This window comes from Ascaphus truei, unplaced genomic scaffold, assembly GCF_040206685.1.
Source record: "Ascaphus truei isolate aAscTru1 unplaced genomic scaffold, aAscTru1.hap1 HAP1_SCAFFOLD_724, whole genome shotgun sequence".
NCBI lineage: Eukaryota > Metazoa > Chordata > Amphibia > Anura > Ascaphidae > Ascaphus > Ascaphus truei.
This window is the reverse complement of record NW_027457058.1, coordinates 53,949-78,120: the sequence shown is the minus strand read 5'-3', so window position 1 is coordinate 78,120 and position 24,172 is coordinate 53,949. Positions and strand designations below refer to the sequence as shown.

Here is a 24,172-nt window from a genome sequence, read left to right as displayed (position 1 = left end):
CATAATATTGCATTAAAACATAGAATATCACTTAATTTCCAAAAGATTCAGTGATGCTGATAATGCAGAATCTCACAACATTTCCCATCATAATGCCATAATGCACAAGTGGGAGAAATAATCCTTGCTATATCTGTACATTGTGTGACATATTACCTCAATGACCAATGAGAGCAAGTACATCTTCTGTATAGAGCGGCTGTGTTATGATGCAGTTATTGATCATCATTGACATAATCACAAGAATCTTATGCAAAGGGAAATTGTCCGCAGCGAAGTGAGATTTCAGCCCCCAAACGTCTGTAATATTAATGCAATGTCTTACTTTTGTTGCAGTGAACACTGAAGAGACGGATCTACTACAACACTGTACAGGATGAGCATACGCTACAAGCAGCAAAATGATCTTGCAGTTGACAGTATGTTGTTCTGGTAATGTGCACAATTATTATTTATGGGCTACACACCACAGTGCTGGACATATTCTGTTAACTTCAACTCTACTCCTAACATGGAGATGTCTTCCTGGTGTTACTGATTCAGTACATCATATGCACAGTGTGGTTATGATATGATGGATTGATTTAATGAACCCACCAACCAATGATGACATCTGCATCATCTTCTGTAAAGTGCAGCTACAGCATGATATTATCAGCATTTGGTGCGGTATAATCAGAGGTATCTATGTGCTTTTGTGCCTGTTTTAAGTCCTCCAGCTTAACGCCCCTACACCTCCCACTACACAGGCATACTTACTTATGCATACACTGACATCTGGCATACCTACACACACCCCAGGGCCACTTCCTTCCCCTGATGTCAGGGAGAGGATGGGCATGCAGAGTGCAGTAAGTCTCCACGTTACTCTGGCCAACAGTCTTGGCCTACCTCCAGCATCTGTCACCCACAACATCTGTTCCCTCCTTGTAAAGTGCTGAACTATCTCACCTGGGTCAGTGCTATAGCTGATCACAGTGCCCGATCAGGATGTCACTGTGACAGGCAGCAGTGCAGATTGACCGGTCAATCAATGCAGTGCCGCAACATATGCACTAAATGAGATTTCCGTGCCCCCAGTCAGGTTACTCCCTGGGCAGTGACCCTGCTCACACCCTCCCCTAGTTCCACCTCTGATCACAATTATCTCTCTTGGAGAGTGTAGCAAATTGGAGTTGGGGGAATCTCACCTCTGCCATGCATGGTCACAATCTGGGCACAGGACCCAAATAGTGGGCAATGTGGCACTTCTTACAGTAGAGAATAAGTAACTTTATTCTTTACTTGTGGATTAAGGACCTTATTTGCATTAAATTCAGTCCACATGGGACCAAGACTTTCTGGCTTACTGAACAAAGTGGAATTGTTTCGTAGAGGGTGGAGAATTGTATTTTATCTGAAATTACCCCCTCTGCACAAAATACAAACAATTATACCCATACAAGTACCTTGTGGAAGTTGTTGCCCTCTATCTTCCTGTGGTCTCTCCCTGTTTCTCACCGTGCCTCCTCCCATTTCCTTGCACCTGTGCGTCTCCGCATATATCCCTATACTCAGAGCCGGCTCCGGTCAGTGACATGGGATGCCCAAATATGAGCATACCCATATATGGGCATCCATGCCACTGACCGGAGCCCGCTCTGTTGCGGATATGGAGAGAGACTGGGAGATTTACACCCCCTTATAATTCATATGGTGCATAGTACCGGCACGTATTGTTTTACCGGTACTGTGTACCTTCCTACTTTCACACTGGTACAGTATATGCTGCAGTGGGACTGAGAGGGATATATTGGTAACACATAGTCATTGTTGGGGGAATTCAATCCATTTTGAAAATAGTAATGAAATGTTTTTTACTTTTCTTTTTTTTCAGTAATGAAGAATGAAACATTTCTGTTAAAATTGAATTGGAGGTGAACTGGATTCATCATCAACTCTGCACCAGTGTGAATTGATGTTCTTTAATGTTCTGATAAGGTACATGCAACATCTCTTCCTCAACCCCTGCACCACTCTCTGCCTCTTGCCTCTCTCTCTCCACCTCCCTGCTAAGCGTATTAACCCATCTAATGTAATCCACATTCCATGTCTCACTTTACTCTTCACTTCTCACGTGCCCTCTGGAATGACTGCTCTCTGACTAACAAGGTCTATTTGTACATGACCTCTTCTGCTCTCATCATCCACCACCTCTCATTCCCCTCACCCCTGTCCTACTCGATACCTCAGCTTAATTGAACTCTCTCCTCTGACATCTACCCTTATCTCTAACCTCTCCTCACTTTCTGCTTAAACTAACTATCTTGTTAACTTTTACAATGCTATCATCTCCTCCTCCTCCCTCCTCCTCCTCCCTCCTCCTCCTCCCTCCTCCTCCTCCCTCCTCCATCATATATATGCCCCTTCTAGGCTCTGACACACTCATCCCTCTAAGGCCATGATTATCATGGGCACATGCTTGGTCATCCACAGTGTGTGCGAGCGATGCAGAGCCGCCTCGGACCTCAGTGCAGGGATTGCTGCATACCCCCAGCATCTGTCACCCACAAACAATACACACACTAATACTCCCCACAATACACACTATAATACCTCCTCAATACTAATCTCCCCAATAATATTATAGCTCCAAACACAATATACACAACACCCTTACACAAGATACACAATCTAGTACTCTCCTCTGCACCTCTACACACAATATAATACTCCCACACACACAATATACACACTACCCTCCTACCCCCATAAAATACAACCAATAATACACACACACTTTGTGGATGTTGGGACCAGCTCCCGGCATGCACCAGTGAAAGAGAGAGGCCCGCAGAAGCTCGGAAGAACTCCCTCCATCCGTGCCTTCCTCCGTTTCACATCTTCTCCCTGTCTCTCTCCCTCCCTTTCCTTGCATCTCCCTGCGTCTTTACGTATACCCAGTCAGTGACGGCTCTGGTCACGTGATGCCTTAATATGGGCTTATCCATATATGTTCATCCACGTCACTAATGTGATGCCTGCACTGTTGCGGAGCTGGTACTTACGACGGGCACTTATTGTTTTATCAGTACTGCGTACCTGACTCTACCGGCCTACTTTCAACACTAGTACAATATGTGCTTCACTACGAGTGAGTGGGGAATATTGGCATCACACAGTCACTGTTGAATATGCCATTCAATCCATTTTGAAAATAGTAATGCAATGTGGTTTGGTTTTGTTTGCTTTTTGCAGTAATGAAGAATGGAAAAGTTATATTAAAATTAAATTGGAGGGGGACTAGATTCAGCATTTCATCATGAACTCTGCACTTGTGAGAATTTAACTTCTTGAATACCCTGACAGGTACACGCAACATTAAGACTATAATCTGCTGTGCAAGCTTTCGTGCTATACCTCCCCCTCAGGTTTTGATTTATACATTTGCTCCCTCAATTCATGTCCTCTAATATTTGAAAGCTCTCTCCTAGCATTTTCTCTTTACCACAGAACGTCATCCCAATGTAACCTCTCTCTTGTTCTTTCTGCTTGCTGTTTCCTCACTCCTCTGTTAAACTTTTCTAATTTCTCTAACTTCCACACTCCTGCTTTTATCCACATGTTCTCCTCTTTCCTTCCCCTACCTTTGCATGTGTCTACACACTGCACCATTTGTACAGACCTCTATTGCAGCTATTTCTGCACTGCTCAATGAAAAGCACTCTTTAATATCCTATTCTCTGGGCCCCCTCTCTCTGCGCCCCCTCTTTTGGCGCCTCCTCTCTCTGCGCCCCCTCTCTCTGCGCCTATCTGTCTCATTCTCTCTACGTCCCTCTCTCTCTACATAGAGCTATCTCTGTCTCTCTCTACACCTATCTCTGTGTCTCCTTCTATGTTTGCTGATGTGTGGGATATCTCTTATAATCTTGAACCTGCTCATATACACATCGGGCCTCCCTGCTAAGAGTGTTAACCTATCTAATGTAATCCACATTCCTTTCCTTACTTTTCTCTTCCCTTCTCCTATGCCATCTGGAATGTCCGTTCTCTGACTAACAAGGCTCTAGTTGTACATGACCTCTTCTGCTCTCATCATTCACAATCAGTCATTCCCCTCACCCCATCTTACCTGTCCCACTGATTTGCCTCTGCTTAATTAAACTCTCCTCTGACATCTACTCTAACCTCTCTGCTCTCTCTCTCTTTCCGCTTAAACTAACAATCTTATTAACTCTTACAATGCTATCCTCCTATCTATATGCCCCCTCTAGGCTCTGACACACTTGTCCCTCTAGCCCACACCCTTGGCTAAATTCCCAAACATGTTCATCACACTTCCACTCGCTGTTCTTAATGCCTATGAAGGAAATCACACAATTGATATTTGATTTTTCTACAGTAAAAATGTCTCCAGTCCTGTATAAAGCTGCTCTCTGGGGCCAAACCACACTACTTTTTTTTCACATTCATCAACACTCAAATTTAATTTACGCTGTCTTTTTTTCCCTGTATTTGACTCCCTCCACTAACCTTCTCCTCACACTTGCCATCCTTCCTTCACTTCTCCTCAAGCATTTGACTACTTCAGAGGCAAGGTGGATGCCACCCACAAGGAGATTCCTTCTGTCCCTTCCCCCTTCTCTCCTTCTACCTAATTCTCCTTCTGCATTTGACTCCTTTTCTTCTCTTACAGAGCTGGAAGCTAATCATCTTCTCTTCTCCCTCTACCACATGCCCTCTAGATCGTATCCCCTCACACCTTACTGCATCTCTTAGTCCCCACTCTCACCCACATCTTCAATTCCTCCCTATTCTCTGGCTCTTTACCCTCTTACTTTAAGCCTGTAGTGGTCACCCTTTTCTCAGAAACAACCTACACCCTATGTGCCTTACTAACTACCGCCCTGTATCCCTCCTGCTGTTTGTCTCCTAATTGCTAGAATGTCAACATTCTTAAATCACATTCCCTCCTGGATCCTTTACAACCTGCCTTTCGTACAGCTCGTTCTACAGACTGTGCTTAAAGCAAATTCCCAAGGTCACTTTTCCCTACTAATCCTACTTGATCTATCTGCTGCGTTTGATGCTCTCAATCACTCTCCTCCTTCATATTCTAAACTCTCTCTTGGTATCCGTAACACAGTTCTATCCTGGTTTTCATCATAACTTTCCTGTCACACATTCTCCATCTCTGTTGCTAACATGTCTTCGTCTTCTATTGATCTGTCTGTGGGTATACATCAGGGCTCTGTTCTGAGATCTCTCTTTCTCTCTACATACTATCATTTGGTGACCTCATCAACTCTTTGTGACAATCCTATAAATAACAAATACAAATATCAGGTCATGGGAATAAGTGATTTGGACATAAAAGTAACATTTCGGAAGTGTGGACAACTAATACATCTTGTAGATTGCCTTTACAGTGTGATGTCATTGATTCAGTAGATTGTGTGCAGACCAGGACTGCAGTACAGTGTCACTCACATGGATGACTTGCGTGGTAGAAGCTCAAGAACAAGGATGTCAAACTCCAGTCCTCGAGGGCAGCAAACAGGCCAGGTTTTCAGGATATCCCTACTGAAAACCTGGCCTGTTTGGGACCCTCGAGGACTGGAGTTTGACATGCATGCTCTAGAAGGAGCACAGCTGTGGGTGGGAGGTGGATTTGCTTTGCATCAAATGGTTTGGAGCAAGGTTTATTGTATGTATTATCATAATAACAATGCAATGCTTAACTTTTATTTCAGGAGGGATGACTGCAGAACAGAAGTGAATATTGAAGCCATGTGTTCCTTTTCTTGCAAAAGAGAAAATTTGAAGGACAGTTGAAGAGAAGGAAAATTACTACACAGAGACAGATAAGCAATGTGTATATTTCTCATTTACCATTTAGTATTTGTCGTTTTATTGACTCCACACAATCCGGCTGCTACGGGTTTCACATTGAATATTTTCATCTCTACTCTACCCCTTCCTGTGATCTGAACCATGCAAGTTTTCGTTGATTCAATACATCATGAGTAGAGTGTGGCTACAGTATGAAGTAAAGACCCAAGGACCACATCTACTACCATTCATAACAAGAACATGTGCAGTAGCGCACAGCTGCAGTTCTATGTGATTGTTATGAAAGGTTGAGGTGGTTCAATTCTATGAATCTGGAGTGGGATGGATCCTGTTTGCATCATATGGTTTCATCTAGGCCAGTAGATTATATAACTCTCAGTACAGGTTACACATGGCATCAGTATTAGTGATTTAAAGAGGAGGAAAGCTTCAATGTGGAGAACAAAGCCAAGTAATGTTGAAGTTACTCCTTTTACCATTTACTTGGTCAGTCTGTACTGTCTACTCTCCACACAGCTGCTAAGGATCTTCCATTTTAAATACTTTCACCTCCTATTCTGCACTGCTTTGCTGCCCATTATTCAGAGATGCGTTCCAGTCATGTTTAGCACTCTGAATCTCTCTGCAGTCATTGGTTCAGCACATCATGGGTAGAGCATGGCTACAGATACAGCAAGCTATTATTATTTTACCGGCTGATCACCCATAATATTGCATTAAAACATAGAATATCACTTAATTTCCAAAAGATTCAGTGATGCTGATAATGCAGAATCTCACAACATTTCCCATCATAATGCCATAATGCACAAGTGGGAGAAATAATCCTTGCTATATCTGTACATTGTGTGACGTATTACCTCAATGACCAATGAGAGCAAGTACATCTTCTGTATAGAGCGGCTGTGTTATGATGCAGTTATTGATCATCATTGACATAATCACAAGAATCTTATGCAAAGGGAAATTGTCCGCAGCGAAGTGAGATTTCAGCCCCCAAACGTCTGTAATATTAATGCAATGTCTTACTTTTGTTGCAGTGAACACTGAAGAGACGGATCTACTACAACACTGTACAGGATGAGCATACGCTACAAGCAGCAAAATGATCTTGCAGTTGACAGTATGTTGTTCTGGTAATGTGCACAATTATTATTTATGGGCTACACACCACAGTGCTGGACATATTCTGTTAACTTCAACTCTACTCCTAACATGGAGATGTCTTCCTGGTGTTACTGATTCAGTACATCATATGCACAGTGTGGTTATGATATGATGGATTGATTTAATGAACCCACCAACCAATGATGACATCTGCATCATCTTCTGTAAAGTGCAGCTACAGCATGATATTATCAGCATTTGGTGCGGTATAATCAGAGGTATCTATGTGCTTTTGTGCCTGTTTTAAGTCCTCCAGCTTAACGCCCCTACACCTCCCACTACACAGGCATACTTACTTATGCATACACTGACATCTGGCATACCTACACACACCCCAGGGCCACTTCCTTCCCCTGATGTCAGGGAGAGGATGGGCATGCAGAGTGCAGTAAGTCTCCACGTTACTCTGGCCAACAGTCTTGGCCTACCTCCAGCATCTGTCACCCACAACATCTGTTCCCTCCTTGTAAAGTGCTGAACTATCTCACCTGGGTCAGTGCTATAGCTGATCACAGTGCCCGATCAGGATGTCACTGTGACAGGCAGCAGTGCAGATTGACCGGTCAATCAATGCAGTGCCGCAACATATGCACTAAATGAGATTTCCGTGCCCCCAGTCAGGTTACTCCCTGGGCAGTGACCCTGCTCACACCCTCCCCTAGTTCCACCTCTGATCACAATTATCTCTCTTGGAGAGTGTAGCAAATTGGAGTTGGGGGAATCTCACCTCTGCCATGCATGGTCACAATCTGGGCACAGGACCCAAATAGTGGGCAATGTGGCACTTCTTACAGTAGAGAATAAGTAACTTTATTCTTTACTTGTGTATTAAGGACCTTATTTGCATTAAATTCAGTCCACATGGGACCAAGACTTTCTGGCTTACTGAACAAAGTGGAATTGTTTCGTAGAGGGTGGAGAATTGTATTTTATCTGAAATTACCCCCTCTGCACAAAATACAAACAATTATACCCATACAAGTACCTTGTGGAAGTTGTTGCCCTCTATCTTCCTGTGGTCTCTCCCTGTTTCTCACCGTGCCTCCTCCCATTTCCTTGCACCTCTGCGTCTCCGCATATATCCCTATACTCAGAGCCGGCTCCGGTCAGTGACATGGGATGCCCAAATATGAGCATACCCATATATGGGCATCCATGCCACTGACCGGAGCCCGCTCTGTTGCGGATATGGAGAGAGACTGGGAGATTTACATCCCCTTATAATTCATATGGTGCATAGTACCGGCACGTATTGTTTTACCGGTACTGTGTACCTTCCTACTTTCACACTGGTACAGTATATGCTGCAGTGGGACTGAGAGGGATATATTGGTAACACATAGTCATTGTTGGGGGAATTCAATCCATTTTGAAAATAGTAATGAAATGTTTTTTACTTTTCTTTTTTTTCAGTAATGAAGAATGAAACATTTCTGTTAAAATTGAATTGGAGGTGAACTGGATTCATCATCAACTCTGCACCAGTGTGAATTGATGTTCTTTAATGTTCTGATAAGGTACATGCAACATCTCTTCCTCAACCCCTGCACCACTCTCTGCCTCTTGCCTCTCTCTCTCCACCTCCCTGCTAAGCGTATTAACCCATCTAATGTAATCCACATTCCATGTCTCACTTTACTCTTCACTTCTCACGTGCCCTCTGGAATGACTGCTCTCTGACTAACAAGGTCTATTTGTACATGACCTCTTCTGCTCTCATCATCCACCACCTCTCATTCCCCTCACCCCTGTCCTACTCGATACCTCAGCTTAATTGAACTCTCTCCTCTGACATCTACCCTTATCTCTAACCTCTCCTCACTTTCTGCTTAAACTAACTATCTTGTTAACTTTTACAATGCTATCATCTCCTCCTCCTCCCTCCTCCTCCTCCCTCCTCCATCATATATATGCCCCTTCTAGGCTCTGACACACTCATCCCTCTAAGGCCATGATTATCATGGGCACATGCTTGGTCATCCACAGTGCGTGCGAGCGATGCAGAGCCGCCTCGGACCTCAGTGCAGGGATTGCTGCATACCCCCAGCATCTGTCACCCACAAACAATACACACACTAATACTCCCCACAATACACACTATAATACCTCCTCAATACTAATCTCCCCAATAATATTATAGCTCCAAACACAATATACACAACACCCTTACACAAGATACACAATCTAGTACTCTCCTCTGCACCTCTACACACAATATAATACTCCCACACACACAATATACACACTACCCTCCTACCCCCATAAAATACAACCAATAATACACACACACTTTGTGGATGTTGGGACCAGCTCCCGGCATGCACCAGTGAAAGAGAGAGGCCCGCAGAAGCTCGGAAGAACTCCCTCCATCCGTGCCTTCCTCCGTTTCACATCTTCTCCCTGTCTCTCTCCCTCCCTTTCCTTGCATCTCCCTGCGTCTTTACGTATACCCAGTCAGTGACGGCTCTGGTCACGTGATGCCTTAATATGGGCTTATCCATATATGTTCATCCACGTCACTAATGTGATGCCCGCACTGTTGCGGAGCTGGTACTTACGACGGGCACTTATTGTTTTATCAGTACTGCGTACCTGACTCTACTGGCCTACTTTCAACACTAGTACAATATGTGCTTCACTACGAGTGAGTGGGGAATATTGGCATCACACAGTCACTGTTGAATATGCCATTCAATCCATTTTGAAAATAGTAATGCAATGTGGTTTTGTTTTGTTTGCTTTTTGCAGTAATGAAGAATGGAAAAGTTATATTAAAATTAAATTGGAGGGGGACTAGATTCAGCATTTCATCATGAACTCTGCACTTGTGAGAATTTAACTTCTTGAATACCCTGACAGGTACACGCAACATTAAGACTATAATCTGCTGTGCAAGCTTTCGTGCTATACCTCCCCCTCAGGTTTTGATTTATACATTTGCTCCCTCAATTCATGTCCTCTAATATTTGAAAGCTCTCTCCTAGCATTTTCTCTTTACCACAGAACGTCATCCCAATGTAACCTCTCTCTTGTTCTTTCTGCTGGCTGTTTCCTCACTCCTCTGTTAAACTTTTCTAATTTCTCTAACTTCCACACTCCTGCTTTTATCCACATGTTCTCCTCTTTCCTTCCCCTACCTTTGCATGTGTCTACACACTGCACCATTTGTACAGACCTCTATTGCAGCTATTTCTGCACTGCTCAATGAAAAGCACTCTTTAATATCCTATTCTCTGGGCCCCCTCTCTCTGCGCCCCCTCTTTTGGCGCCTCCTCTCTCTGCGCCCCCTCTCTCTGCGCCTATCTGTCTCATTCTCTCTACGTCCCTCTCTCTCTACATAGAGCTATCTCTGTCTCTCTCTACACCTATCTCTGTGTCTCCTTCTATGTTTGCTGATGTGTGGGATATCTCTTATAATCTTGAACCTGCTCATATACACATCGGGCCTCCCTGCTAAGAGTGTTAACCTATCTAATGTAATCCACATTCCTTTCCTTACTTTTCTCTTCCCTTCTCCTATGCCATCTGGAATGTCCGTTCTCTGACTAACAAGGCTCTAGTTGTACATGACCTCTTCTGCTCTCATCATTCACAATCAGTCATTCCCCTCACCCCATCTTACCTGTCCCACTGATTTGCCTCTGCTTAATTAAACTCTCCTCTGACATCTACTCTAACCTCTCTGCTCTCTCTCTCTTTCCGCTTAAACTAACAATCTTATTAACTCTTACAATGCTATCCTCCTATCTATATGCCCCCTCTAGGCTCTGACACACTTGTCCCTCTAGCCCACACCCTTGGCTAAATTCCCAAACATGTTCATCACACTTCCACTCGCTGTTCTTAATGCCTATGAAGGAAATCACACAATTGATATTTGATTTTTCTACAGTAAAAATGTCTCCAGTCCTGTATAAAGCTGCTCTCTGGGGCCAAACCACACTACTTTTTTTTCACATTCATCAACACTCAAATTTAATTTACGCTGTCTTTTTTTCCCTGTATTTGACTCCCTCCACTAACCTTCTCCTCACACTTGCCATCCTTCCTTCACTTCTCCTCAAGCATTTGACTACTTCAGAGGCAAGGTGGATGCCACCCACAAGGAGATTCCTTCTGTCCCTTCCCCCTTCTCTCCTTCTACCTAATTCTCCTTCTGCATTTGACTCCTTTTCTTCTCTTACAGAGCTGGAAGCTAATCATCTTCTCTTCTCCCTCTACCACATGCCCTCTAGATCGTATCCCCTCACACCTTACTGCATCGATTAGTCCCCACTCTCACCCACATCTTCAATTCCTCCCTATTCTCTGGCTCTTTACCCTCTTACTTTAAGCCTGTAGTGGTCACCCTTTTCTCAGAAACAACCTACACCCTATGTGCCTTACTAACTACCGCCCTGTATCCCTCCTGCTGTTTGTCTCCTAATTGCTAGAATGTCAACATTCTTAAATCACATTCCCTCCTGGATCCTTTACAACCTGCCTTTCGTACAGCTCGTTCTACAGACTGTGCTTAAAGCAAATTCCCAAGGTCACTTTTCCCTACTAATCCTACTTGATCTATCTGCTGCGTTTGATGCTCTCAATCACTCTCCTCCTTCATATTCTAAACTCTCTCTTGGTATCCGTAACACAGTTCTATCCTGGTTTTCATCATAACTTTCCTGTCACACATTCTCCATCTCTGTTGCTAACATGTCTTCGTCTTCTATTGATCTGTCTGTGGGTATACATCAGGGCTCTGTTCTGAGATCTCTCTTTCTCTCTACATACTATCATTTGGTGACCTCATCAACTCTTTGTGACAATCCTATAAATAACAAATACAAATATCAGGTCATGGGAATAAGTGATTTGGACATAAAAGTAACATTTCGGAAGTGTGGACAACTAATACATCTTGTAGATTGCCTTTACAGTGTGATGTCATTGATTCAGTAGATTGTGTGCAGACCAGGACTGCAGTACAGTGTCACTCACATGGATGACTTGCGTGGTAGAAGCTCAAGAACAAGGATGTCAAACTCCAGTCCTCGAGGGCAGCAAACAGGCCAGGTTTTCAGGATATCCCTACTGAAAACCTGGCCTGTTTGGGACCCTCGAGGACTGGAGTTTGACATGCATGCTCTAGAAGGAGCACAGCTGTGGGTGGGAGGTGGATTTGCTTTGCATCAAATGGTTTGGAGCAAGGTTTATTGTATGTATTATCATAATAACAATGCAATGCTTAACTTTTATTTCAGGAGGGATGACTGCAGAACAGAAGTGAATATTGAAGCCATGTGTTCCTTTTCTTGCAAAAGAGAAAATTTGAAGGACAGTTGAAGAGAAGGAAAATTACTACACAGAGACAGATAAGCAATGTGTATATTTCTCATTTACCATTTAGTATTTGTCGTTTTATTGACTCCACACAATCCGGCTGCTACGGGTTTCACATTGAATATTTTCATCTCTACTCTACCCCTTCCTGTGATCTGAACCATGCAAGTTTTCGTTGATTCAATACATCATGAGTAGAGTGTGGCTACAGTATGAAGTAAAGACCCAAGGACCACATCTACTACCATTCATAACAAGAACATGTGCAGTAGCGCACAGCTGCAGTTCTATGTGATTGTTATGAAAGGTTGAGGTGGTTCAATTCTATGAATCTGGAGTGGGATGGATCCTGTTTGCATCATATGGTTTCATCTAGGCCAGTAGATTATATAACTCTCAGTACAGGTTACACATGGCATCAGTATTAGTGATTTAAAGAGGAGGAAAGCTTCAATGTGGAGAACAAAGCCAAGTAATGTTGAAGTTACTCCTTTTACCATTTACTTGGTCAGTCTGTACTGTCTACTCTCCACACAGCTGCTAAGGATCTTCCATTTTAAATACTTTCACCTCCTATTCTGCACTGCTTTGCTGCCCATTATTCAGAGATGCGTTCCAGTCATGTTTAGCACTCTGAATCTCTCTGCAGTCATTGGTTCAGCACATCATGGGTAGAGCATGGCTACAGATACAGCAAGCTATTATTATTTTACCGGCTGATCACCCATAATATTGCATTAAAACATAGAATATCACTTAATTTCCAAAAGATTCAGTGATGCTGATAATGCAGAATCTCACAACATTTCCCATCATAATGCCATAATGCACAAGTGGGAGAAATAATCCTTGCTATATCTGTACATTGTGTGACGTATTACCTCAATGACCAATGAGAGCAAGTACATCTTCTGTATAGAGCGGCTGTGTTATGATGCAGTTATTGATCATCATTGACATAATCACAAGAATCTTATGCAAAGGGAAATTGTCCGCAGCGAAGTGAGATTTCAGCCCCCAAACGTCTGTAATATTAATGCAATGTCTTACTTTTGTTGCAGTGAACACTGAAGAGACGGATCTACTACAACACTGTACAGGATGAGCATACGCTACAAGCAGCAAAATGATCTTGCAGTTGACAGTATGTTGTTCTGGTAATGTGCACAATTATTATTTATGGGCTACACACCACAGTGCTGGACATATTCTGTTAACTTCAACTCTACTCCTAACATGGAGATGTCTTCCTGGTGTTACTGATTCAGTACATCATATGCACAGTGTGGTTATGATATGATGGATTGATTTAATGAACCCACCAACCAATGATGACATCTGCATCATCTTCTGTAAAGTGCAGCTACAGCATGATATTATCAGCATTTGGTGCGGTATAATCAGAGGTATCTATGTGCTTTTGTGCCTGTTTTAAGTCCTCCAGCTTAACGCCCCTACACCTCCCACTACACAGGCATACTTACTTATGCATACACTGACATCTGGCATACCTACACACACCCCAGGGCCACTTCCTTCCCCTGATGTCAGGGAGAGGATGGGCATGCAGAGTGCAGTAAGTCTCCACGTTACTCTGGCCAACAGTCTTGGCCTACCTCCAGCATCTGTCACCCACAACATCTGTTCCCTCCTTGTAAAGTGCTGAACTATCTCACCTGGGTCAGTGCTATAGCTGATCACAGTGCCCGATCAGGATGTCACTGTGACAGGCAGCAGTGCAGATTGACCGGTCAATCAATGCAGTGCCGCAACATATGCACTAAATGAGATTTCCGTGCCCCCAGTCAGGTTACTCCCTGGGCAGTGACCCTGCTCACACCCTCCCCTAGTTCCACCTCTGATCACAATTATCTCTCTTGGAGAGTGTAGCAAATTGGAGTTGGGGGAATCTCACCTCTGCCATGCATGGTCACAATCTGGGCACAGGACCCAAATAGTGGGCAATGTGGCACTTCTTACAGTAGAGAATAAGTAACTTTATTCTTTACTTGTGTATTAAGGACCTTATTTGCATTAAATTCAGTCCACATGGGACCAAGACTTTCTGGCTTACTGAACAAAGTGGAATTGTTTCGTAGAGGGTGGAGAATTGTATTTTATCTGAAATTACCCCCTCTGCACAAAATACAAACAATTATACCCATACAAGTACCTTGTGGAAGTTGTTGCCCTCTATCTTCCTGTGGTCTCTCCCTGTTTCTCACCGTGCCTCCTCCCATTTCCTTGCACCTCTGCGTCTCCGCATATATCCCTATACTCAGAGCCGGCTCCGGTCAGTGACATGGGATGCCCAAATATGAGCATACCCATATATGGGCATCCATGCCACTGACCGGAGCCCGCTCTGTTGCGGATATGGAGAGAGACTGGGAGATTTACATCCCCTTATAATTCATATGGTGCATAGTACCGGCACGTATTGTTTTACCGGTACTGTGTACCTTCCTACTTTCACACTGGTACAGTATATGCTGCAGTGGGACTGAGAGGGATATATTGGTAACACATAGTCATTGTTGGGGGAATTCAATCCATTTTGAAAATAGTAATGAAATGTTTTTTACTTTTCTTTTTTTTCAGTAATGAAGAATGAAACATTTCTGTTAAAATTGAATTGGAGGTGAACTGGATTCATCATCAACTCTGCACCAGTGTGAATTGATGTTCTTTAATGTTCTGATAAGGTACATGCAACATCTCTTCCTCAACCCCTGCACCACTCTCTGCCTCTTGCCTCTCTCTCTCCACCTCCCTGCTAAGCGTATTAACCCATGCCCTCTAGATCGTATCCCCTCACACCTTACTGCATCTCTTAGTCCCCACTCTCACCCACATCTTCAATTCCTCCCTATTCTCTGGCTCTTTACCCTCTTACTTTAAGCCTGTAGTGGTCACCCTTTTCTCAGAAACAACCTACACCCTATGTGCCTTACTAACTACCGCCCTGTATCCCTCCTGCTGTTTGTCTCCTAATTGCTAGAATGTCAACATTCTTAAATCACATTCCCTCCTGGATCCTTTACAACCTGCCTTTCGTACAGCTCGTTCTACAGACTGTGCTTAAAGCAAATTCCCAAGGTCACTTTTCCCTACTAATCCTACTTGATCTATCTGCTGCGTTTGATGCTCTCAATCACTCTCCTCCTTCATATTCTAAACTCTCTCTTGGTATCCGTAACACAGTTCTATCCTGGTTTTCATCATAACTTTCCTGTCACACATTCTCCATCTCTGTTGCTAACATGTCTTCGTCTTCTATTGATCTGTCTGTGGGTATACATCAGGGCTCTGTTCTGAGATCTCTCTTTCTCTCTACATACTATCATTTGGTGACCTCATCAACTCTTTGTGACAATCCTATAAATAACAAATACAAATATCAGGTCATGGGAATAAGTGATTTGGACATAAAAGTAACATTTCGGAAGTGTGGACAACTAATACATCTTGTAGATTGCCTTTACAGTGTGATGTCATTGATTCAGTAGATTGTGTGCAGACCAGGACTGCAGTACAGTGTCACTCACATGGATGACTTGCGTGGTAGAAGCTCAAGAACAAGGATGTCAAACTCCAGTCCTCGAGGGCCGCAAACAGGCCAGGTTTTCAGGATATCCCTACTGAAAACCTGGCCTGTTTGGGACCCTCGAGGACTGGAGTTTGACATGCATGCTCTAGAAGGAGCACAGCTGTGGGTGGGAGGTGGATTTGCTTTGCATCAAATGGTTTGGAGCAAGGTTTATTGTATGTATTATCATAATAACAATGCAATGCTTAACTTTTATTTCAGGAGGGATGACTGCAGAACAGAAGTGAATATTGAAGCCATGTGTTCCTTTTCTTGCAAAAGAGAAAATTTGAAGGACAGTTGAAGAGAAGGAAAATTACTACACAGAGACAGATAAGCAATGTGTATATTTCTCATTTACCATTTAGTATTTGTCGTTTTATTGACTCCACACAATCCGGCTGCTACGGGTTTCACATTGAATATTTTCATCTCTACTCTACCCCTTCCTGTGATCTGAACCATGCAGGTTTTCGTTGATTCAATACATCATGAGTAGAGGGTGGCTACAGTATGAAGTAAAGACCCAAGGACCACATCTACTACCATTCATAACAAGAACATGTGCAGTAGCGCACAGCTGCAGTTCTATGTGATTGTTATGAAAGGTTGAGGTGGTTCAATTCTATGAATCTGGAGTGGGATGGATCCTGTTTGCATCATATGGTTTCATCTAGGCCAGTAGATTATATAACTCTCAGTACAGGTTACACATGGCATCAGTATTAGTGATTTAAAGAGGAGGAAAGCTTCAATGTGGAGAACAAAGCCAAGTAATGTTGAAGTTACTCCTTTTACCATTTACTTGGTCAGTCTGTACTGTCTACTCTCCACACAGCTGCTAAGGATCTTCCATTTTAAATACTTTCACCTCCTATTCTGCACTGCTTTGCTGCCCATTATTCAGAGATGCGTTCCAGTCATGTTTAGCACTCTGAATCTCTCTGCAGTCATTGGTTCAGCACATCATGGGTAGAGCATGGCTACAGATACAGCAAGCTATTATTATTTTACCGGCTGATCACCCATAATATTGCATTAAAACATAGAATATCACTTAATTTCCAAAAGATTCAGTGATGCTGATAATGCAGAATCTCACAACATTTCCCATCATAATGCCATAATGCACAAGTGGGAGAAATAATCCTTGCTATATCTGTACATTGTGTGACGTATTACCTCAATGACCAATGAGAGCAAGTACATCTTCTGTATAGAGCGGCTGTGTTATGATGCAGTTATTGATCATCATTGACATAATCACAAGAATCTTATGCAAAGGGAAATTGTCCGCAGCGAAGTGAGATTTCAGCCCCCAAACGTCTGTAATATTAATGCAATGTCTTACTTTTGTTGCAGTGAACACTGAAGAGACGGATCTACTACAACACTGTACAGGATGAGCATACGCTACAAGCAGCAAAATGATCTTGCAGTTGACAGTATGTTGTTCTGGTAATGTGCACAATTATTATTTATGGGCTACACACCACAGTGCTGGACATATTCTGTTAACTTCAACTCTACTCCTAACATGGAGATGTCTTCCTGGTGTTACTGATTCAGTACATCATATGCACAGTGTGGTTATGATATGATGGATTGATTTAATGAACCCACCAACCAATGATGACATCTGCATCATCTTCTGTAAAGTGCAGCTACAGCATGATATTATCAGCATTTGGTGCGGTATAATCAGAGGTATCTATGTGCTTTTGTGCCTGTTTTAAGTCCTCCAGCTTAACGCCCCTACACCTCCCACTACACAGGCATACTTACTTATGCATACACTGACATCTGGCATACCTACACACACCCCAGGGCCACTTCCTTCCCCTGATGTCAGGGAGAGGATGGGCATGCAGAGTGCAGTAAGTCTCCACGTTACTCTGGCCAACAGTCTTGGCCTACCTCCAGCATCTGTCACCCACAACATCTGTTCCCTCCTTGTAAAGTGCTGAACTATCTCACCTGGGTCAGTGCTATAGCTGATCACAGTGCCCGATCAGGATGTCACTGTGACAGGCAGCAGTGCAGATTGACCGGTCAATCAATGCAGTGCCGCAACATATGCACTAAATGAGATTTCCGTGCCCCCAGTCAGGTTACTCCCTGGGCAGTGACCCTGCTCACACCCTCCCCTAGTTCCACCTCTGATCACAATTATCTCTCTTGGAGAGTGTAGCAAATTGGAGTTGGGGGAATCTCACCTCTGCCATGCATGGTCACAATCTGGGCACAGGACCCAAATAGTGGGCAATGTGGCACTTCTTACAGTAGAGAATAAGTAACTTTATTCTTTACTTGTGTATTAAGGACCTTATTTGCATTAAATTCAGTCCACATGGGACCAAGACTTTCTGGCTTACTGAACAAAGTGGAATTGTTTCGTAGAGGGTGGAGAATTGTATTTTATCTGAAATTACCCCCTCTGCACAAAATACAAACAATTATACCCATACAAGTACCTTGTGGAAGTTGTTGCCCTCTATCTTCCTGTGGTCTCTCCCTGTTTCTCACCGTGCCTCCTCCCATTTCCTTGCACCTCTGCGTCTCCGCATATATCCCTATACTCAGAGCCGGCTCCGGTCAGTGACATGGGATGCCCAAATATGAGCATACCCATATATGGGCATCCATGCCACTGACCGGAGCCCGCTCTGTTGCGGATATGGAGAGAGACTGGGAGATTTACATCCCCTTATAATTCATATGGTGCATAGTACCGGCACGTATTGTTTTACCGGTACTGTGTACCTTCCTACTTTCACACTGGTACAGTATATGCTGCAGTGGGACTGAGAGGGATATATTGGTAACACATAGTCATTGTTGGGGGAATTCAATCCATTTTGAAAATAGTAATGAAATGTTTTTTACTTTTCTTTTTTTTCAGTAATGAAGAATGAAACATTTCTGTTAAAATTGAATTGGAGGTGAACTGGATTCATCATCAACTCTGCACCAGTGTGAATTGATGTTCTTTAATGTTCTGATAAGGTACATGCAACATCTCTTCCTCAACCCCTGCACCACTCTCTGCCTCTTGCCTCTCTCTCTCCACCTCCCTGCTAAGCGTATTAACCCATCTAATGTAATCCACATTCCATGTCTCACTTTACTCTTCACTTCTCACGTGCCCTCTGGAATGACTGCTCTCTGACTAACAAGGTCTATTTGTACATGACCTCTTCTGCTCTCATCATCCACCACCTCTCATTCCCCTCACCCCTGTCCTACTCGATACCTCAGCTTAATTGAACTCTCTCCTCTGACATCTACCCTTATCTCTAACCTCTCCTCACTTTCTGCTTAAACTAACTATCTTGTTAACTTTTACAATGCTATCATCTCCTCCTCCTCCCTCCTCCTCCTCCCTCCTCCATCATATATATGCCCCTTCTAGGCTCTGACACACTCATCCCTCTAAGGCCATGATTATCATGGGCACATGCTTGGTCATCCACAGTGCGTGCGAGCGATGCAGAGCCGCCTCGGACCTCAGTGCAGGGATTGCTGCATACCCCCAGCATCTGTCACCCACAAACAATACACACACTAATACTCCCCACAATACACACTATAATACCTCCTCAATACTAATCTCCCCAATAATATTATAGCTCCAAACACAATATACACAACACCCTTACACAAGATACACAATCTAGTACTCTCCTCTGCACCTCTACACACAATATAATACTCCCACACACACAATATACACACTACCCTCCTACCCCCATAAAATACAACCAATAATACACACACACTTTGTGGATGTTGGGACCAGCTCCCGGCATGCACCAGTGAAAGAGAGAGGCCCGCAGAAGCTCGGAAGAACTCCCTCCATCCGTGCCTTCCTCCGTTTCACATCTTCTCCCTGTCTCTCTCCCTCCCTTTCCTTGCATCTCCCTGCGTCTTTACGTATACCCAGTCAGTGACGGCTCTGGTCACGTGATGCCTTAATATGGGCTTATCCATATATGTTCATCCACGTCACTAATGTGATGCCCGCACTGTTGCGGAGCTGGTACTTACGACGGGCACTTATTGTTTTATCAGTACTGCGTACCTGACTCTACCGGCCTACTTTCAACACTAGTACAATATGTGCTTCACTACGAGTGAGTGGGGAATATTGGCATCACACAGTCACTGTTGAATATGCCATTCAATCCATTTTGAAAATAGTAATGCAATGTGGTTTTGTTTTGTTTGCTTTTTGCAGTAATGAAGAATGGAAAAGTTATATTAAAATTAAATTGGAGGGGGACTAGATTCAGCATTTCATCATGAACTCTGCACTTGTGAGAATTTAACTTCTTGAATACCCTGACAGGTACACGCAACATTAAGACTATAATCTGCTGTGCAAGCTTTCGTGCTATACCTCCCCCTCAGGTTTTGATTTATACATTTGCTCCCTCAATTCATGTCCTCTAATATTTGAAAGCTCTCTCCTAGCATTTTCTCTTTACCACAGAACGTCATCCCAATGTAACCTCTCTCTTGTTCTTTCTGCTGGCTGTTTCCTCACTCCTCTGTTAAACTTTTCTAATTTCTCTAACTTCCACACTCCTGCTTTTATCCACATGTTCTCCTCTTTCCTTCCCCTACCTTTGCATGTGTCTACACACTGCACCATTTGTACAGACCTCTATTGCAGCTATTTCTGCACTGCTCAATGAAAAGCACTCTTTAATATCCTATTCTCTGTGCCCCCTCTCTCTGCGCCCCCTCTTTTGGCGCCTCCTCTCTCTGCGCCCCCTCTCTCTGCGCCTATCTGTCTCATTCTCTCTACGTCCCTCTCTCTCTACATAGAGCTATCTCTGTCTCTCTCTACACCTATCTCTGTGTCTCCTTCTATGTTTGCTGATGTGTGGGATATCTCTTATAATCTTGAACCTGCTCATATACACATCGGGCCTCCCTGCCTCTGCCTCCCTGCTAAGAGTGTTAACCTATCTAATGTAATCCACATTCCTTTCCTTACTTTTCTCTTCCCTTCTCCTATGCCATCTGGAATGTCCGTTCTCTGACTAACAAGGCTCTAGTTGTACATGACCTCTTCTGCTCTCATCATTCACAATCAGTCATTCCCCTCACCCCATCTTACCTGTCCCACTGATTTGCCTCTGCTTAATTAAACTCTCCTCTGACATCTACTCTAACCTCTCTGCTCTCTCTCTCTTTCCGCTTAAACTAACAATCTTATTAACTCTTACAATGCTATCCTCCTATCTATATGCCCCCTCTAGGCTCTGACACACTTGTCCCTCTAGCCCACACCCTTGGCTAAATTCCCAAACATGTTCATCACACTTCCACTCGCTGTTCTTAATGCCTATGAAGGAAATCACACAATTGATATTTGATTTTTCTACAGTAAAAATGTCTCCAGTCCTGTATAAAGCTGCTCTCTGGGGCCAAACCACACTACTTTTTTTTCACATTCATCAACACTCAAATTTAATTTACACTGTCTTTTTTTCCCTGTATTTGACTCCCTCCACTAACCTTCTCCTCACACTTGCCATCCTTCCTTCACTTCTCCTCAAGCATTTGACTACTTCAGAGGCAAGGTGGATGCCACCCACAAGGAGATTCCTTCTGTCCCTTCCCCCTTCTCTCCTTCTACCTAATTCTCCTTCTGCATTTGACTCTTTTTCTTCTCTTACAGAGCTGGAAGCAAATCATCTTCTCTTCTCCCTCTACCACATGCCCTCTAGATCGTATCCCCTCACACCTTACTGCATCTCTTAGTCCCCACTCTCACCCACATCTTCAATTCCTCCCTATTCTCTGGCTCTTTACCCTCTTACTTTAAGCCTGTAGTGGTCACCCTTTTCTCAGAAACAACCTACACCCTATGTGCCTTACTAACTACCGCCCTGTATCCCTCCTGCTGTTTGTCTCCTAATTGCTAGAATGTCAACATTCTTAAATCACATTCCCTCCTGGATCCTTTACAACCTGCCTTTCGTACAGCTCGTTCTACAGACTGTGCTTAAAGCAAATTCCCAAGGTCACTTTTCCCTACTAATCCTACTTGATCTATCTGCTGCGTTTGATGCTCTCAATCACTCTCCTCCTTCATATTCTAAACTCTCTCTTGGTATCCGTAACACAGTTCTATCCTGGTTTTCATCATAACTTTCCTGTCACACATTCTCCATCTCTGTTGCTAACATGTCTTCGTCTTCTATTGATCTGTCTGTGGGTATACATCAGGGCTCTGTTCTGAGATCTCTCTTTCTCTCTACATACTATCATTTGGTGACCTCATCAACTCTTTGTGACAATCCTATAAATAACAAATACAAATATCAGGTCATGGGAATAAGTGATTTGGACATAAAAGTAACATTTCGGAAGTGTGGACAACTAATACATCTTGTAGATTGCCTTTACAGTGTGATGTCATTGATTCAGTAGATTGTGTGCAGACCAGGACTGCAGTACAGTGTCACTCACATGGATGACTTGCGTGGTAGAAGCTCAAGAACAAGGATGTCAAACTCCAGTCCTCGAGGGCCGCAAACAGGCCAGGTTTTCAGGATATCCCTACTGAAAACCTGGCCTGTTTGGGACCCTCGAGGACTGGAGTTTGACATGCATGCTCTAGAAGGAGCACAGCTGTGGGTGGGAGGTGGATTTGCTTTGCATCAAATGGTTTGGAGCAAGGTTTATTGTATGTATTATCATAATAACAATGCAATGCTTAACTTTTATTTCAGGAGGGATGACTGCAGAACAGAAGTGAATATTGAAGCCATGTGTTCCTTTTCTTGCAAAAGAGAAAATTTGAAGGACAGTTGAAGAGAAGGAAAATTACTACACAGAGACAGATAAGCAATGTGTATATTTCTCATTTACCATTTAGTATTTGTCGTTTTATTGACTCCACACAATCCGGCTGCTACGGGTTTCACATTGAATATTTTCATCTCTACTCTACCCCTTCCTGTGATCTGAACCATGCAGGTTTTCGTTGATTCAATACATCATGAGTAGAGGGTGGCTACAGTATGAAGTAAAGACCCAAGGACCACATCTACTACCATTCATAACAAGAACATGTGCAGTAGCGCACAGCTGCAGTTCTATGTGATTGTTATGAAAGGTTGAGGTGGTTCAATTCTATGAATCTGGAGTGGGATGGATCCTGTTTGCATCATATGGTTTCATCTAGGCCAGTAGATTATATAACTCTCAGTACAGGTTACACATGGCATCAGTATTAGTGATTTAAAGAGGAGGAAAGCTTCAATGTGGAGAACAAAGCCAAGTAATGTTGAAGTTACTCCTTTTACCATTTACTTGGTCAGTCTGTACTGTCTACTCTCCACACAGCTGCTAAGGATCTTCCATTTTAAATACTTTCACCTCCTATTCTGCACTGCTTTGCTGCCCATTATTCAGAGATGCGTTCCAGTCATGTTTAGCACTCTGAATCTCTCTGCAGTCATTGGTTCAGCACATCATGGGTAGAGCATGGCTACAGATACAGCAAGCTATTATTATTTTACCGGCTGATCACCCATAATATTGCATTAAAACATAGAATATCACTTAATTTCCAAAAGATTCAGTGATGCTGATAATGCAGAATCTCACAACATTTCCCATCATAATGCCATAATGCACAAGTGGGAGAAATAATCCTTGCTATATCTGTACATTGTGTGACGTATTACCTCAATGACCAATGAGAGCAAGTACATCTTCTGTATAGAGCGGCTGTGTTATGATGCAGTTATTGATCATCATTGACATAATCACAAGAATCTTATGCAAAGGGAAATTGTCCGCAGCGAAGTGAGATTTCAGCCCCCAAACGTCTGTAATATTAATGCAATGTCTTACTTTTGTTGCAGTGAACACTGAAGAGACGGATCTACTACAACACTGTACAGGATGAGCATACGCTACAAGCAGCAAAATGATCTTGCAGTTGACAGTATGTTGTTCTGGTAATGTGCACAATTATTATTTATGGGCTACACACCACAGTGCTGGACATATTCTGTTAACTTCAACTCTACTCCTAACATGGAGATGTCTTCCTGGTGTTACTGATTCAGTACATCATATGCACAGTGTGGTTATGATATGATGGATTGATTTAATGAACCCACCAACCAATGATGACATCTGCATCATCTTCTGTAAAGTGCAGCTACAGCATGATATTATCAGCATTTGGTGCGGTATAATCAGAGGTATCTATGTGCTTTTGTGCCTGTTTTAAGT

General features: G+C 43.2%; 3 long non-coding RNA genes across 3 annotated transcripts; all 3 read left to right on the top strand.

The window, feature by feature from the left end:
- Window positions 1-1,894: 1,894 nt before the first annotated feature.
- On the top strand, window positions 1,895-6,919 carry LOC142486064 (uncharacterized). The gene is made up of 4 exons (XR_012798773.1): window positions 1,895-1,980; window positions 3,238-3,348; window positions 5,733-5,852; window positions 6,873-6,919. It is a non-coding gene; the product is annotated as an uncharacterized LOC142486064 (long non-coding RNA).
- A 1,515-nt stretch (window positions 6,920-8,434) lies between these two features.
- Window positions 8,435-13,429, top strand: LOC142486068 (uncharacterized). Its single transcript, XR_012798777.1, has 4 exons — window positions 8,435-8,516; window positions 9,748-9,858; window positions 12,243-12,362; window positions 13,383-13,429. It is a non-coding gene; the product is annotated as an uncharacterized LOC142486068 (long non-coding RNA).
- A 5,405-nt stretch (window positions 13,430-18,834) lies between these two features.
- LOC142486069 (uncharacterized) lies at window positions 18,835-23,843 on the top strand. Its single transcript, XR_012798778.1, has 4 exons — window positions 18,835-18,916; window positions 20,148-20,258; window positions 22,657-22,776; window positions 23,797-23,843. It is a non-coding gene; the product is annotated as an uncharacterized LOC142486069 (long non-coding RNA).
- Window positions 23,844-24,172: the final 329 nt, after the last annotated feature.